The 14023-nt window shown below is 48.1% G+C and overlaps 11 non-coding genes across 11 annotated transcripts; all 11 read left to right on the top strand.

Moving 5' to 3' along the window:
- Nucleotides 1-1023: 1023 nt before the first annotated feature.
- Nucleotides 1024-1105, top strand: TRNAL-UAG (transfer RNA leucine (anticodon UAG)). The gene has a single exon. It is a non-coding gene; the product is annotated as a tRNA-Leu (tRNA).
- A 1144-nt stretch (nt 1106-2249) lies between these two features.
- On the top strand, nt 2250-2331 carry TRNAL-UAG (transfer RNA leucine (anticodon UAG)). Its single transcript has one exon. It is a non-coding gene; the product is annotated as a tRNA-Leu (tRNA).
- Nucleotides 2332-3475: 1144 nt separating this feature from the next.
- TRNAL-UAG (transfer RNA leucine (anticodon UAG)) lies at nt 3476-3557 on the top strand. Its single transcript has one exon. It is a non-coding gene; the product is annotated as a tRNA-Leu (tRNA).
- Nucleotides 3558-4701: 1144 nt separating this feature from the next.
- Nucleotides 4702-4783, top strand: TRNAL-UAG (transfer RNA leucine (anticodon UAG)). The gene has a single exon. It is a non-coding gene; the product is annotated as a tRNA-Leu (tRNA).
- Nucleotides 4784-5927: 1144 nt separating this feature from the next.
- On the top strand, nt 5928-6009 carry TRNAL-UAG (transfer RNA leucine (anticodon UAG)). The gene has a single exon. It is a non-coding gene; the product is annotated as a tRNA-Leu (tRNA).
- Nucleotides 6010-7153: 1144 nt separating this feature from the next.
- Nucleotides 7154-7235, top strand: TRNAL-UAG (transfer RNA leucine (anticodon UAG)). The gene has a single exon. It is a non-coding gene; the product is annotated as a tRNA-Leu (tRNA).
- A 1144-nt stretch (nt 7236-8379) lies between these two features.
- Nucleotides 8380-8461, top strand: TRNAL-UAG (transfer RNA leucine (anticodon UAG)). The gene has a single exon. It is a non-coding gene; the product is annotated as a tRNA-Leu (tRNA).
- A 1144-nt stretch (nt 8462-9605) lies between these two features.
- TRNAL-UAG (transfer RNA leucine (anticodon UAG)) lies at nt 9606-9687 on the top strand. The gene has a single exon. It is a non-coding gene; the product is annotated as a tRNA-Leu (tRNA).
- Nucleotides 9688-10831: 1144 nt separating this feature from the next.
- Nucleotides 10832-10913, top strand: TRNAL-UAG (transfer RNA leucine (anticodon UAG)). Its single transcript has one exon. It is a non-coding gene; the product is annotated as a tRNA-Leu (tRNA).
- Nucleotides 10914-12057: 1144 nt separating this feature from the next.
- On the top strand, nt 12058-12139 carry TRNAL-UAG (transfer RNA leucine (anticodon UAG)). Its single transcript has one exon. It is a non-coding gene; the product is annotated as a tRNA-Leu (tRNA).
- A 1144-nt stretch (nt 12140-13283) lies between these two features.
- On the top strand, nt 13284-13365 carry TRNAL-UAG (transfer RNA leucine (anticodon UAG)). Its single transcript has one exon. It is a non-coding gene; the product is annotated as a tRNA-Leu (tRNA).
- Nucleotides 13366-14023: the final 658 nt, after the last annotated feature.

Raw genomic sequence — 14023 nt, 5'->3', positions numbered from 1 at the left:
CTCGTGTGCGTTTTCACCAAAAAAGGGTAAAGCATAAATCACTGTTCACTGAAAACGGACATGCGTTCACGATCCTGTCAATAAACACGTGCTTGGCAGGGCCACAAATCTGCCGACACGATGCCCTAATGAATGCACATCTCTTTGCCTTGGTAGTTGCTCCTTTTTGCAGCGCCTTTTCCTGCTGCATCACAAAAACTCAGTTCAAGACACTTGGCTCCATCCAGTGGAGCTCCTATGCCCAGCTTAGAAACCCCCAGGCACGAGATTGCAAGGTCCCTGGTAATTCTCCCACTCCTGGACACGTCGGAACCAAGTTTCGTATGCACTAGCAGCGAGAACAAAATCCCACATGTGAGGACAATAGGCGTCTTTCATTTAGGGCTAGTGTTAGGCTAAGAGTTTGCAGTAGCTCCTTGGGTCGAGTTAGGGGTCGAATGAGACAAAGCTAAGATTTGCGTTACGGCTGGGGTTGGTCCAGTAAGGATCCCACACACCATGGACCATCGGCGGAGGCCCCGGGTAGGCTTACACTGCGGGCTAATGGTGGACTTCTTTAAAAACGTGAGCACTAAATGGGGCGGGATGTTGACTGAAAGAATGCAGCTAGCTACAGAAATATGCAGAAATAAAGAAAAACACATCTCATTGCATGCCTTTAAAGAGCTTACTCTCCCTACCGGCAATGTTCCTGAACCTTCGCTTCCCAAACATTTTTAGAACCAAAAAAAACCTAGAAAAGATCTGACCTCCCTCACCGGGAATTGAACTCAAGACTGCTGGATGGAGGGGTGCTGACATTGACCACTAGGCTACCAGACTGCTGTTGAACAGAGCACTCCCGAAAGGTGACATTTCAATTTCAGGCTGACAAGTGTGCTTTATTGTTCAGTTCGGGCTTTGCAGAGCCAGTGCTAGAATTCAATCCAAGTTCATGCTTTGCTTTGATTTTGAATTAATGGCCAAACCAGCCAATCCCTAAAAAAATACAGGTCTCAGAGGCTCTCGTTTCAGTACCAGCAGGGTAGCGTGGCCGAGCGGTCTAAGGCGCTGGATTTAGGCTCCAGTCTCTTTGGAGGCGTGGGTTCGAATCCCACCGCTGCCAATAGCTGTTTCTTTTTTATCTTCATGCCACGTGTACAGACAGGACAATTGGGAGCCAGGGAATGGCATGTGTTTATGAATTCTTGCTTTTCTGAACACCCAGACTGAAAGCACACATCTGACTCGTGTGCGTTTTCACCAAAAAAGGGTAAAGCATAAATCACTGTTCACTGAAAACGGACATGCGTTCACGATCCTGTCAATAAACACGTGCTTGGCAGGGCCACAAATCTGCCGACACGATGCCCTAATGAATGCACATCTCTTTGCCTTGGTAGTTGCTCCTTTTTGCAGCGCCTTTTCCTGCTGCATCACAAAAACTCAGTTCAAGACACTTGGCTCCATCCAGTGGAGCTCCTATGCCCAGCTTAGAAACCCCCAGGCACGAGATTGCAAGGTCCCTGGTAATTCTCCCACTCCTGGACACGTCGGAACCAAGTTTCGTATGCACTAGCAGCGAGAACAAAATCCCACATGTGAGGACAATAGGCGTCTTTCATTTAGGGCTAGTGTTAGGCTAAGAGTTTGCAGTAGCTCCTTGGGTCGAGTTAGGGGTCGAATGAGACAAGGCTAAGATTTGCGTTACGGCTGGGGTTGGTCCAGTAAGGATCCCACACACCATGGACCATCGGCGGAGGCCCCGGGTAGGCTTACACTGCGGGCTAATGGTGGACTTCTTTAAAAACGTGAGCACTAAATGGGGCGGGATGTTGACTGAAAGAATGCAGCTAGCTACAGAAATATGCAGAAATAAAGAAAAACACATCTCATTGCATGCCTTTAAAGAGCTTACTCTCCCTACCGGCAATGTTCCTGAACCTTCGCTTCCCAAACATTTTTAGAACCAAAAAAAACCTAGAAAAGATCTGACCTCCCTCACCGGGAATTGAACTCAAGACTGCTGGATGGAGGGGTGCTGACATTGACCACTAGGCTACCAGACTGCTGTTGAACAGAGCACTCCCGAAAGGTGACATTTCAATTTCAGGCTGACAAGTGTGCTTTATTGTTCAGTTCGGGCTTTGCACAGCCAGTGCTAGAATTCAATCCAAGTTCATGCTTTGCTTTGATTTTGAATTAATGGCCAAACCAGCCAATCCCTAAAAAAATACAGGTCTCAGAGGCTCTCGTTTCAGTACCAGCAGGGTAGCGTGGCCGAGCGGTCTAAGGCGCTGGATTTAGGCTCCAGTCTCTTTGGAGGCGTGGGTTCGAATCCCACCGCTGCCAATAGCTGTTTCTTTTTTATCTTCATGCCACGTGTACAGACAGGACAATTGGGAGCCAGGGAATGGCATGTGTTTATGAATTCTTGCTTTTCTGAACACCCAGACTGAAAGCACACATCTGACTCGTGTGCGTTTTCACCAAAAAAGGGTAAAGCATAAATCACTGTTCACTGAAAACGGACATGCGTTCACGATCCTGTCAATAAACACGTGCTTGGCAGGGCCACAAATCTGCCGACACGATGCCCTAATGAATGCACATCTCTTTGCCTTGGTAGTTGCTCCTTTTTGCAGCGCCTTTTCCTGCTGCATCACAAAAACTCAGTTCAAGACACTTGGCTCCATCCAGTGGAGCTCCTATGCCCAGCTTAGAAACCCCCAGGCACGAGATTGCAAGGTCCCTGGTAATTCTCCCACTCCTGGACACGTCGGAACCAAGTTTCGTATGCACTAGCAGCGAGAACAAAATCCCACATGTGAGGACAATAGGCGTCTTTCATTTAGGGCTAGTGTTAGGCTAAGAGTTTGCAGTAGCTCCTTGGGTCGAGTTAGGGGTCGAATGAGACAAAGCTAAGATTTGCGTTACGGCTGGGGTTGGTCCAGTAAGGATCCCACACACCATGGACCATCGGCGGAGGCCCCGGGTAGGCTTACACTGCGGGCTAATGGTGGACTTCTTTAAAAACGTGAGCACTAAATGGGGCGGGATGTTGACTGAAAGAATGCAGCTAGCTACAGAAATATGCAGAAATAAAGAAAAACACATCTCATTGCATGCCTTTAAAGAGCTTACTCTCCCTACCGGCAATGTTCCTGAACCTTCGCTTCCCAAACATTTTTAGAACCAAAAAAAACCTAGAAAAGATCTGACCTCCCTCACCGGGAATTGAACTCAAGACTGCTGGATGGAGGGGTGCTGACATTGACCACTAGGCTACCAGACTGCTGTCGAACAGAGCACTCCCGAAAGGTGACATTTCAATTTCAGGCTGACAAGTGTGCTTTATTGTTCAGTTCGGGCTTTGCACAGCCAGTGCTAGAATTCAATCCAAGTTCATGCTTTGCTTTGATTTTGAATTAATGGCCAAACCAGCCAATCCCTAAAAAAATACAGGTCTCAGAGGCTCTCGTTTCAGTACCAGCAGGGTAGCGTGGCCGAGCGGTCTAAGGCGCTGGATTTAGGCTCCAGTCTCTTTGGAGGCGTGGGTTCGAATCCCACCGCTGCCAATAGCTGTTTCTTTTTTATCTTCATGCCACGTGTACAGACAGGACAATTGGGAGCCAGGGAATGGCATGTGTTTATGAATTCTTGCTTTTCTGAACACCCAGACTGAAAGCACACATCTGACTCGTGTGCGTTTTCACCAAAAAAGGGTAAAGCATAAATCACTGTTCACTGAAAACGGACATGCGTTCACGATCCTGTCAATAAACACGTGCTTGGCAGGGCCACAAATCTGCCGACACGATGCCCTAATGAATGCACATCTCTTTGCCTTGGTAGTTGCTCCTTTTTGCAGCGCCTTTTCCTGCTGCATCACAAAAACTCAGTTCAAGACACTTGGCTCCATCCAGTGGAGCTCCTATGCCCAGCTTAGAAACCCCCAGGCACGAGATTGCAAGGTCCCTGGTAATTCTCCCACTCCTGGACACGTCGGAACCAAGTTTCGTATGCACTAGCAGCGAGAACAAAATCCCACATGTGAGGACAATAGGCGTCTTTCATTTAGGGCTAGTGTTAGGCTAAGAGTTTGCAGTAGCTCCTTGGGTCGAGTTAGGGGTCGAATGAGACAAAGCTAAGATTTGCGTTACGGCTGGGGTTGGTCCAGTAAGGATCCCACACACCATGGACCATCGGCGGAGGCCCCGGGTAGGCTTACACTGCGGGCTAATGGTGGACTTCTTTAAAAACGTGAGCACTAAATGGGGCGGGATGTTGACTGAAAGAATGCAGCTAGCTACAGAAATATGCAGAAATAAAGAAAAACACATCTCATTGCATGCCTTTAAAGAGCTTACTCTCCCTACCGGCAATGTTCCTGAACCTTCGCTTCCCAAACATTTTTAGAACCAAAAAAAACCTAGAAAAGATCTGACCTCCCTCACCGGGAATTGAACTCAAGACTGCTGGATGGAGGGGTGCTGACATTGACCACTAGGCTACCAGACTGCTGTTGAACAGAGCACTCCCGAAAGGTGACATTTCAATTTCAGGCTGACAAGTGTGCTTTATTGTTCAGTTCGGGCTTTGCACAGCCAGTGCTAGAATTCAATCCAAGTTCATGCTTTGCTTTGATTTTGAATTAATGGCCAAACCAGCCAATCCCTAAAAAAATACAGGTCTCAGAGGCTCTCGTTTCAGTACCAGCAGGGTAGCGTGGCCGAGCGGTCTAAGGCGCTGGATTTAGGCTCCAGTCTCTTTGGAGGCGTGGGTTCGAATCCCACCGCTGCCAATAGCTGTTTCTTTTTTATCTTCATGCCACGTGTACAGACAGGACAATTGGGAGCCAGGGAATGGCATGTGTTTATGAATTCTTGCTTTTCTGAACACCCAGACTGAAAGCACACATCTGACTCGTGTGCGTTTTCACCAAAAAAGGGTAAAGCATAAATCACTGTTCACTGAAAACGGACATGCGTTCACGATCCTGTCAATAAACACGTGCTTGGCAGGGCCAGAAATCTGCCGACACGATGCCCTAATGAATGCACATCTCTTTGCCTTGGTAGTTGCTCCTTTTTGCAGCGCCTTTTCCTGCTGCATCACAAAAACTCAGTTCAAGACACTTGGCTCCATCCAGTGGAGCTCCTATGCCCAGCTTAGAAACCCCCAGGCACGAGATTGCAAGGTCCCTGGTAATTCTCCCACTCCTGGACACGCCGGAACCAAGTTTCGTATGCACTAGCAGCGAGAACAAAATCCCACATGTGAGGACAATAGGCGTCTTTCATTTAGGGCTAGTGTTAGGCTAAGAGTTTGCAGTAGCTCCTTGGGTCGAGTTAGGGGTCGAATGAGACAAAGCTAAGATTTGCGTTACGGCTGGGGTTGGTCCAGTAAGGATCCCACACACCATGGACCATCGGCGGAGGCCCCGGGTAGGCTTACACTGCGGGCTAATGGTGGACTTCTTTAAAAACGTGAGCACTAAATGGGGCGGGATGTTGACTGAAAGAATGCAGCTAGCTACAGAAATATGCAGAAATAAAGAAAAACACATCTCATTGCATGCCTTTAAAGAGCTTACTCTCCCTACCGGCAATGTTCCTGAACCTTCGCTTCCCAAACATTTTTAGAACCAAAAAAAACCTAGAAAAGATCTGACCTCCCTCACCGGGAATTGAACTCAAGACTGCTGGATGGAGGGGTGCTGACATTGACCACTAGGCTACCAGACTGCTGTCGAACAGAGCACTCCCGAAAGGTGACATTTCAATTTCAGGCTGACAAGTGTGCTTTATTGTTCAGTTCGGGCTTTGCACAGCCAGTGCTAGAATTCAATCCAAGTTCATGCTTTGCTTTGATTTTGAATTAATGGCCAAACCAGCCAATCCCTAAAAAAATACAGGTCTCAGAGGCTCTCGTTTCAGTACCAGCAGGGTAGCGTGGCCGAGCGGTCTAAGGCGCTGGATTTAGGCTCCAGTCTCTTTGGAGGCGTGGGTTCGAATCCCACCGCTGCCAATAGCTGTTTCTTTTTTATCTTCATGCCACGTGTACAGACAGGACAATTGGGAGCCAGGGAATGGCATGTGTTTATGAATTCTTGCTTTTCTGAACACCCAGACTGAAAGCACACATCTGACTCGTGTGCGTTTTCACCAAAAAAGGGTAAAGCATAAATCACTGTTCACTGAAAACGGACATGCGTTCACGATCCTGTCAATAAACACGTGCTTGGCAGGGCCACAAATCTGCCGACACGATGCCCTAATGAATGCACATCTCTTTGCCTTGGTAGTTGCTCCTTTTTGCAGCGCCTTTTCCTGCTGCATCACAAAAACTCAGTTCAAGACACTTGGCTCCATCCAGTGGAGCTCCTATGCCCAGCTTAGAAACCCCCAGGCACGAGATTGCAAGGTCCCTGGTAATTCTCCCACTCCTGGACACGTCGGAACCAAGTTTCGTATGCACTAGCAGCGAGAACAAAATCCCACATGTGAGGACAATAGGCGTCTTTCATTTAGGGCTAGTGTTAGGCTAAGAGTTTGCAGTAGCTCCTTGGGTCGAGTTAGGGGTCGAATGAGACAAAGCTAAGATTTGCGTTACGGCTGGGGTTGGTCCAGTAAGGATCCCACACACCATGGACCATCGGCGGAGGCCCCGGGTAGGCTTACACTGCGGGCTAATGGTGGACTTCTTTAAAAACGTGAGCACTAAATGGGGCGGGATGTTGACTGAAAGAATGCAGCTAGCTACAGAAATATGCAGAAATAAAGAAAAACACATCTCATTGCATGCCTTTAAAGAGCTTACTCTCCCTACCGGCAATGTTCCTGAACCTTCGCTTCCCAAACATTTTTAGAACCAAAAAAAACCTAGAAAAGATCTGACCTCCCTCACCGGGAATTGAACTCAAGACTGCTGGATGGAGGGGTGCTGACATTGACCACTAGGCTACCAGACTGCTGTCGAACAGAGCACTCCCGAAAGGTGACATTTCAATTTCAGGCTGACAAGTGTGCTTTATTGTTCAGTTCGGGCTTTGCACAGCCAGTGCTAGAATTCAATCCAAGTTCATGCTTTGCTTTGATTTTGAATTAATGGCCAAACCAGCCAATCCCTAAAAAAATACAGGTCTCAGAGGCTCTCGTTTCAGTACCAGCAGGGTAGCGTGGCCGAGCGGTCTAAGGCGCTGGATTTAGGCTCCAGTCTCTTTGGAGGCGTGGGTTCGAATCCCACCGCTGCCAATAGCTGTTTCTTTTTTATCTTCATGCCACGTGTACAGACAGGACAATTGGGAGCCAGGGAATGGCATGTGTTTATGAATTCTTGCTTTTCTGAACACCCAGACTGAAAGCACACATCTGACTCGTGTGCGTTTTCACCAAAAAAGGGTAAAGCATAAATCACTGTTCACTGAAAACGGACATGCGTTCACGATCCTGTCAATAAACACGTGCTTGGCAGGGCCAGAAATCTGCCGACACGATGCCCTAATGAATGCACATCTCTTTGCCTTGGTAGTTGCTCCTTTTTGCAGCGCCTTTTCCTGCTGCATCACAAAAACTCAGTTCAAGACACTTGGCTCCATCCAGTGGAGCTCCTATGCCCAGCTTAGAAACCCCCAGGCACGAGATTGCAAGGTCCCTGGTAATTCTCCCACTCCTGGACACGTCGGAACCAAGTTTCGTATGCACTAGCAGCGAGAACAAAATCCCACATGTGAGGACAATAGGCGTCTTTCATTTAGGGCTAGTGTTAGGCTAAGAGTTTGCAGTAGCTCCTTGGGTCGAGTTAGGGGTCGAATGAGACAAAGCTAAGATTTGCGTTACGGCTGGGGTTGGTCCAGTAAGGATCCCACACACCATGGACCATCGGCGGAGGCCCCGGGTAGGCTTACACTGCGGGCTAATGGTGGACTTCTTTAAAAACGTGAGCACTAAATGGGGCGGGATGTTGACTGAAAGAATGCAGCTAGCTACAGAAATATGCAGAAATAAAGAAAAACACATCTCATTGCATGCCTTTAAAGAGCTTACTCTCCCTACCGGCAATGTTCCTGAACCTTCGCTTCCCAAACATTTTTAGAACCAAAAAAAACCTAGAAAAGATCTGACCTCCCTCACCGGGAATTGAACTCAAGACTGCTGGATGGAGGGGTGCTGACATTGACCACTAGGCTACCAGACTGCTGTCGAACAGAGCACTCCCGAAAGGTGACATTTCAATTTCAGGCTGACAAGTGTGCTTTATTGTTCAGTTCGGGCTTTGCACAGCCAGTGCTAGAATTCAATCCAAGTTCATGCTTTGCTTTGATTTTGAATTAATGGCCAAACCAGCCAATCCCTAAAAAAATACAGGTCTCAGAGGCTCTCGTTTCAGTACCAGCAGGGTAGCGTGGCCGAGCGGTCTAAGGCGCTGGATTTAGGCTCCAGTCTCTTTGGAGGCGTGGGTTCGAATCCCACCGCTGCCAATAGCTGTTTCTTTTTTATCTTCATGCCACGTGTACAGACAGGACAATTGGGAGCCAGGGAATGGCATGTGTTTATGAATTCTTGCTTTTCTGAACACCCAGACTGAAAGCACACATCTGACTCGTGTGCGTTTTCACCAAAAAAGGGTAAAGCATAAATCACTGTTCACTGAAAACGGACATGCGTTCACGATCCTGTCAATAAACACGTGCTTGGCAGGGCCACAAATCTGCCGACACGATGCCCTAATGAATGCACATCTCTTTGCCTTGGTAGTTGCTCCTTTTTGCAGCGCCTTTTCCTGCTGCATCACAAAAACTCAGTTCAAGACACTTGGCTCCATCCAGTGGAGCTCCTATGCCCAGCTTAGAAACCCCCAGGCACGAGATTGCAAGGTCCCTGGTAATTCTCCCACTCCTGGACACGTCGGAACCAAGTTTCGTATGCACTAGCAGCGAGAACAAAATCCCACATGTGAGGACAATAGGCGTCTTTCATTTAGGGCTAGTGTTAGGCTAAGAGTTTGCAGTAGCTCCTTGGGTCGAGTTAGGGGTCGAATGAGACAAAGCTAAGATTTGCGTTACGGCTGGGGTTGGTCCAGTAAGGATCCCACACACCATGGACCATCGGCGGAGGCCCCGGGTAGGCTTACACTGCGGGCTAATGGTGGACTTCTTTAAAAACGTGAGCACTAAATGGGGCGGGATGTTGACTGAAAGAATGCAGCTAGCTACAGAAATATGCAGAAATAAAGAAAAACACATCTCATTGCATGCCTTTAAAGAGCTTACTCTCCCTACCGGCAATGTTCCTGAACCTTCGCTTCCCAAACATTTTTAGAACCAAAAAAAACCTAGAAAAGATCTGACCTCCCTCACCGGGAATTGAACTCAAGACTGCTGGATGGAGGGGTGCTGACATTGACCACTAGGCTACCAGACTGCTGTCGAACAGAGCACTCCCGAAAGGTGACATTTCAATTTCAGGCTGACAAGTGTGCTTTATTGTTCAGTTCGGGCTTTGCACAGCCAGTGCTAGAATTCAATCCAAGTTCATGCTTTGCTTTGATTTTGAATTAATGGCCAAACCAGCCAATCCCTAAAAAAATACAGGTCTCAGAGGCTCTCGTTTCAGTACCAGCAGGGTAGCGTGGCCGAGCGGTCTAAGGCGCTGGATTTAGGCTCCAGTCTCTTTGGAGGCGTGGGTTCGAATCCCACCGCTGCCAATAGCTGTTTCTTTTTTATCTTCATGCCACGTGTACAGACAGGACAATTGGGAGCCAGGGAATGGCATGTGTTTATGAATTCTTGCTTTTCTGAACACCCAGACTGAAAGCACACATCTGACTCGTGTGCGTTTTCACCAAAAAAGGGTAAAGCATAAATCACTGTTCACTGAAAACGGACATGCGTTCACGATCCTGTCAATAAACACGTGCTTGGCAGGGCCACAAATCTGCCGACACGATGCCCTAATGAATGCACATCTCTTTGCCTTGGTAGTTGCTCCTTTTTGCAGCGCCTTTTCCTGCTGCATCACAAAAACTCAGTTCAAGACACTTGGCTCCATCCAGTGGAGCTCCTATGCCCAGCTTAGAAACCCCCAGGCACGAGATTGCAAGGTCCCTGGTAATTCTCCCACTCCTGGACACGTCGGAACCAAGTTTCGTATGCACTAGCAGCGAGAACAAAATCCCACATGTGAGGACAATAGGCGTCTTTCATTTAGGGCTAGTGTTAGGCTAAGAGTTTGCAGTAGCTCCTTGGGTCGAGTTAGGGGTCGAATGAGACAAAGCTAAGATTTGCGTTACGGCTGGGGTTGGTCCAGTAAGGATCCCACACACCATGGACCATCGGCGGAGGCCCCGGGTAGGCTTACACTGCGGGCTAATGGTGGACTTCTTTAAAAACGTGAGCACTAAATGGGGCGGGATGTTGACTGAAAGAATGCAGCTAGCTACAGAAATATGCAGAAATAAAGAAAAACACATCTCATTGCATGCCTTTAAAGAGCTTACTCTCCCTACCGGCAATGTTCCTGAACCTTCGCTTCCCAAACATTTTTAGAACCAAAAAAAACCTAGAAAAGATCTGACCTCCCTCACCGGGAATTGAACTCAAGACTGCTGGATGGAGGGGTGCTGACATTGACCACTAGGCTACCAGACTGCTGTTGAACAGAGCACTCCCGAAAGGTGACATTTCAATTTCAGGCTGACAAGTGTGCTTTATTGTTCAGTTCGGGCTTTGCACAGCCAGTGCTAGAATTCAATCCAAGTTCATGCTTTGCTTTGATTTTGAATTAATGGCCAAACCAGCCAATCCCTAAAAAAATACAGGTCTCAGAGGCTCTCGTTTCAGTACCAGCAGGGTAGCGTGGCCGAGCGGTCTAAGGCGCTGGATTTAGGCTCCAGTCTCTTTGGAGGCGTGGGTTCGAATCCCACCGCTGCCAATAGCTGTTTCTTTTTTATCTTCATGCCACGTGTACAGACAGGACAATTGGGAGCCAGGGAATGGCATGTGTTTATGAATTCTTGCTTTTCTGAACACCCAGACTGAAAGCACACATCTGACTCGTGTGCGTTTTCACCAAAAAAGGGTAAAGCATAAATCACTGTTCACTGAAAACGGACATGCGTTCACGATCCTGTCAATAAACACGTGCTTGGCAGGGCCACAAATCTGCCGACACGATGCCCTAATGAATGCACATCTCTTTGCCTTGGTAGTTGCTCCTTTTTGCAGCGCCTTTTCCTGCTGCATCACAAAAACTCAGTTCAAGACACTTGGCTCCATCCAGTGGAGCTCCTATGCCCAGCTTAGAAACCCCCAGGCACGAGATTGCAAGGTCCCTGGTAATTCTCCCACTCCTGGACACGTCGGAACCAAGTTTCGTATGCACTAGCAGCGAGAACAAAATCCCACATGTGAGGACAATAGGCGTCTTTCATTTAGGGCTAGTGTTAGGCTAAGAGTTTGCAGTAGCTCCTTGGGTCGAGTTAGGGGTCGAATGAGACAAAGCTAAGATTTGCGTTACGGCTGGGGTTGGTCCAGTAAGGATCCCACACACCATGGACCATCGGCGGAGGCCCCGGGTAGGCTTACACTGCGGGCTAATGGTGGACTTCTTTAAAAACGTGAGCACTAAATGGGGCGGGATGTTGACTGAAAGAATGCAGCTAGCTACAGAAATATGCAGAAATAAAGAAAAACACATCTCATTGCATGCCTTTAAAGAGCTTACTCTCCCTACCGGCAATGTTCCTGAACCTTCGCTTCCCAAACATTTTTAGAACCAAAAAAAACCTAGAAAAGATCTGACCTCCCTCACCGGGAATTGAACTCAAGACTGCTGGATGGAGGGGTGCTGACATTGACCACTAGGCTACCAGACTGCTGTCGAACAGAGCACTCCCGAAAGGTGACATTTCAATTTCAGGCTGACAAGTGTGCTTTATTGTTCAGTTCGGGCTTTGCACAGCCAGTGCTAGAATTCAATCCAAGTTCATGCTTTGCTTTGATTTTGAATTAATGGCCAAACCAGCCAATCCCTAAAAAAATACAGGTCTCAGAGGCTCTCGTTTCAGTACCAGCAGGGTAGCGTGGCCGAGCGGTCTAAGGCGCTGGATTTAGGCTCCAGTCTCTTTGGAGGCGTGGGTTCGAATCCCACCGCTGCCAATAGCTGTTTCTTTTTTATCTTCATGCCACGTGTACAGACAGGACAATTGGGAGCCAGGGAATGGCATGTGTTTATGAATTCTTGCTTTTCTGAACACCCAGACTGAAAGCACACATCTGACTCGTGTGCGTTTTCACCAAAAAAGGGTAAAGCATAAATCACTGTTCACTGAAAACGGACATGCGTTCACGATCCTGTCAATAAACACGTGCTTGGCAGGGCCACAAATCTGCCGACACGATGCCCTAATGAATGCACATCTCTTTGCCTTGGTAGTTGCTCCTTTTTGCAGCGCCTTTTCCTGCTGCATCACAAAAACTCAGTTCAAGACACTTGGCTCCATCCAGTGGAGCTCCTATGCCCAGCTTAGAAACCCCCAGGCACGAGATTGCAAGGTCCCTGGTAATTCTCCCACTCCTGGACACGTCGGAACCAAGTTTCGTATGCACTAGCAGCGAGAACAAAATCCCACATGTGAGGACAATAGGCGTCTTTCATTTAGGGCTAGTGTTAGGCTAAGAGTTTGCAGTAGCTCCTTGGGTCGAGTTAGGGGTCGAATGAGACAAAGCTAAGATTTGCGTTACGGCTGGGGTTGGTCCAGTAAGGATCCCACACACCATGGACCATCGGCGGAGGCCCCGGGTAGGCTTACACTGCGGGCTAATGGTGGACTTCTTTAAAAACGTGAGCACTAAATGGGGCGGGATGTTGACTGAAAGAATGCAGCTAGCTACAGAAATATGCAGAAATAAAGAAAAACACATCTCATTGCATGCCTTTAAAGAGCTTACTCTCCCTACCGGCAATGTTCCTGAACCTTCGCTTCCCAAACATTTTTAGAACCAAAAAAAACCTAGAAAAGATCTGACCTCCCTCACCGGGAATTGAACTCAAGACTGCTGGATGGAGGGGTGCTGACATTGACCACTAGGCTACCAGACTGCTGTTGAACAGAGCACTCCCGAAAGGTGACATTTCAATTTCAGGCTGACAAGTGTGCTTTATTGTTCAGTTCGGGCTTTGCACAGCCAGTGCTAGAATTCAATCCAAGTTCATGCTTTGCTTTGATTTTGAATTAATGGCCAAACCAGCCAATCCCTAAAAAAATACAGGTCTCAGAGGCTCTCGTTTCAGTACCAGCAGGGTAGCGTGGCCGAGCGGTCTAAGGCGCTGGATTTAGGCTCCAGTCTCTTTGGAGGCGTGGGTTCGAATCCCACCGCTGCCAATAGCTGTTTCTTTTTTATCTTCATGCCACGTGTACAGACAGGACAATTGGGAGCCAGGGAATGGCATGTGTTTATGAATTCTTGCTTTTCTGAACACCCAGACTGAAAGCACACATCTGACTCGTGTGCGTTTTCACCAAAAAAGGGTAAAGCATAAATCACTGTTCACTGAAAACGGACATGCGTTCACGATCCTGTCAATAAACACGTGCTTGGCAGGGCCACAAATCTGCCGACACGATGCCCTAATGAATGCACATCTCTTTGCCTTGGTAGTTGCTCCTTTTTGCAGCGCCTTTTCCTGCTGCATCACAAAAACTCAGTTCAAGACACTTGGCTCCATCCAGTGGAGCTCCTATGCCCAGCTTAGAAACCCCCAGGCACGAGATTGCAAGGTCCCTGGTAATTCTCCCACTCCTGGACACGTCGGAACCAAGTTTCGTATGCACTAGCAGCGAGAACAAAATCCCACATGTGAGGACAATAGGCGTCTTTCATTTAGGGCTAGTGTTAGGCTAAGAGTTTGCAGTAGCTCCTTGGGTCGAGTTAGGGGTCGAATGAGACAAAGCTAAGATTTGCGTTACGGCTGGGGTTGGTCCAGTAAGGATCCCACACACCATGGACCATCGGCGGAGGCCCCGGGTAGGCTTACACTGC

Source organism: Ambystoma mexicanum, chromosome 1p (genome assembly GCF_040938575.1).
Source record: "Ambystoma mexicanum isolate Mex_15411 chromosome 1p, UKY_AmexF1_1, whole genome shotgun sequence".
NCBI lineage: Eukaryota > Metazoa > Chordata > Amphibia > Caudata > Ambystomatidae > Ambystoma > Ambystoma mexicanum.
This window is presented reverse-complemented; position numbering and strand designations above follow the sequence as displayed.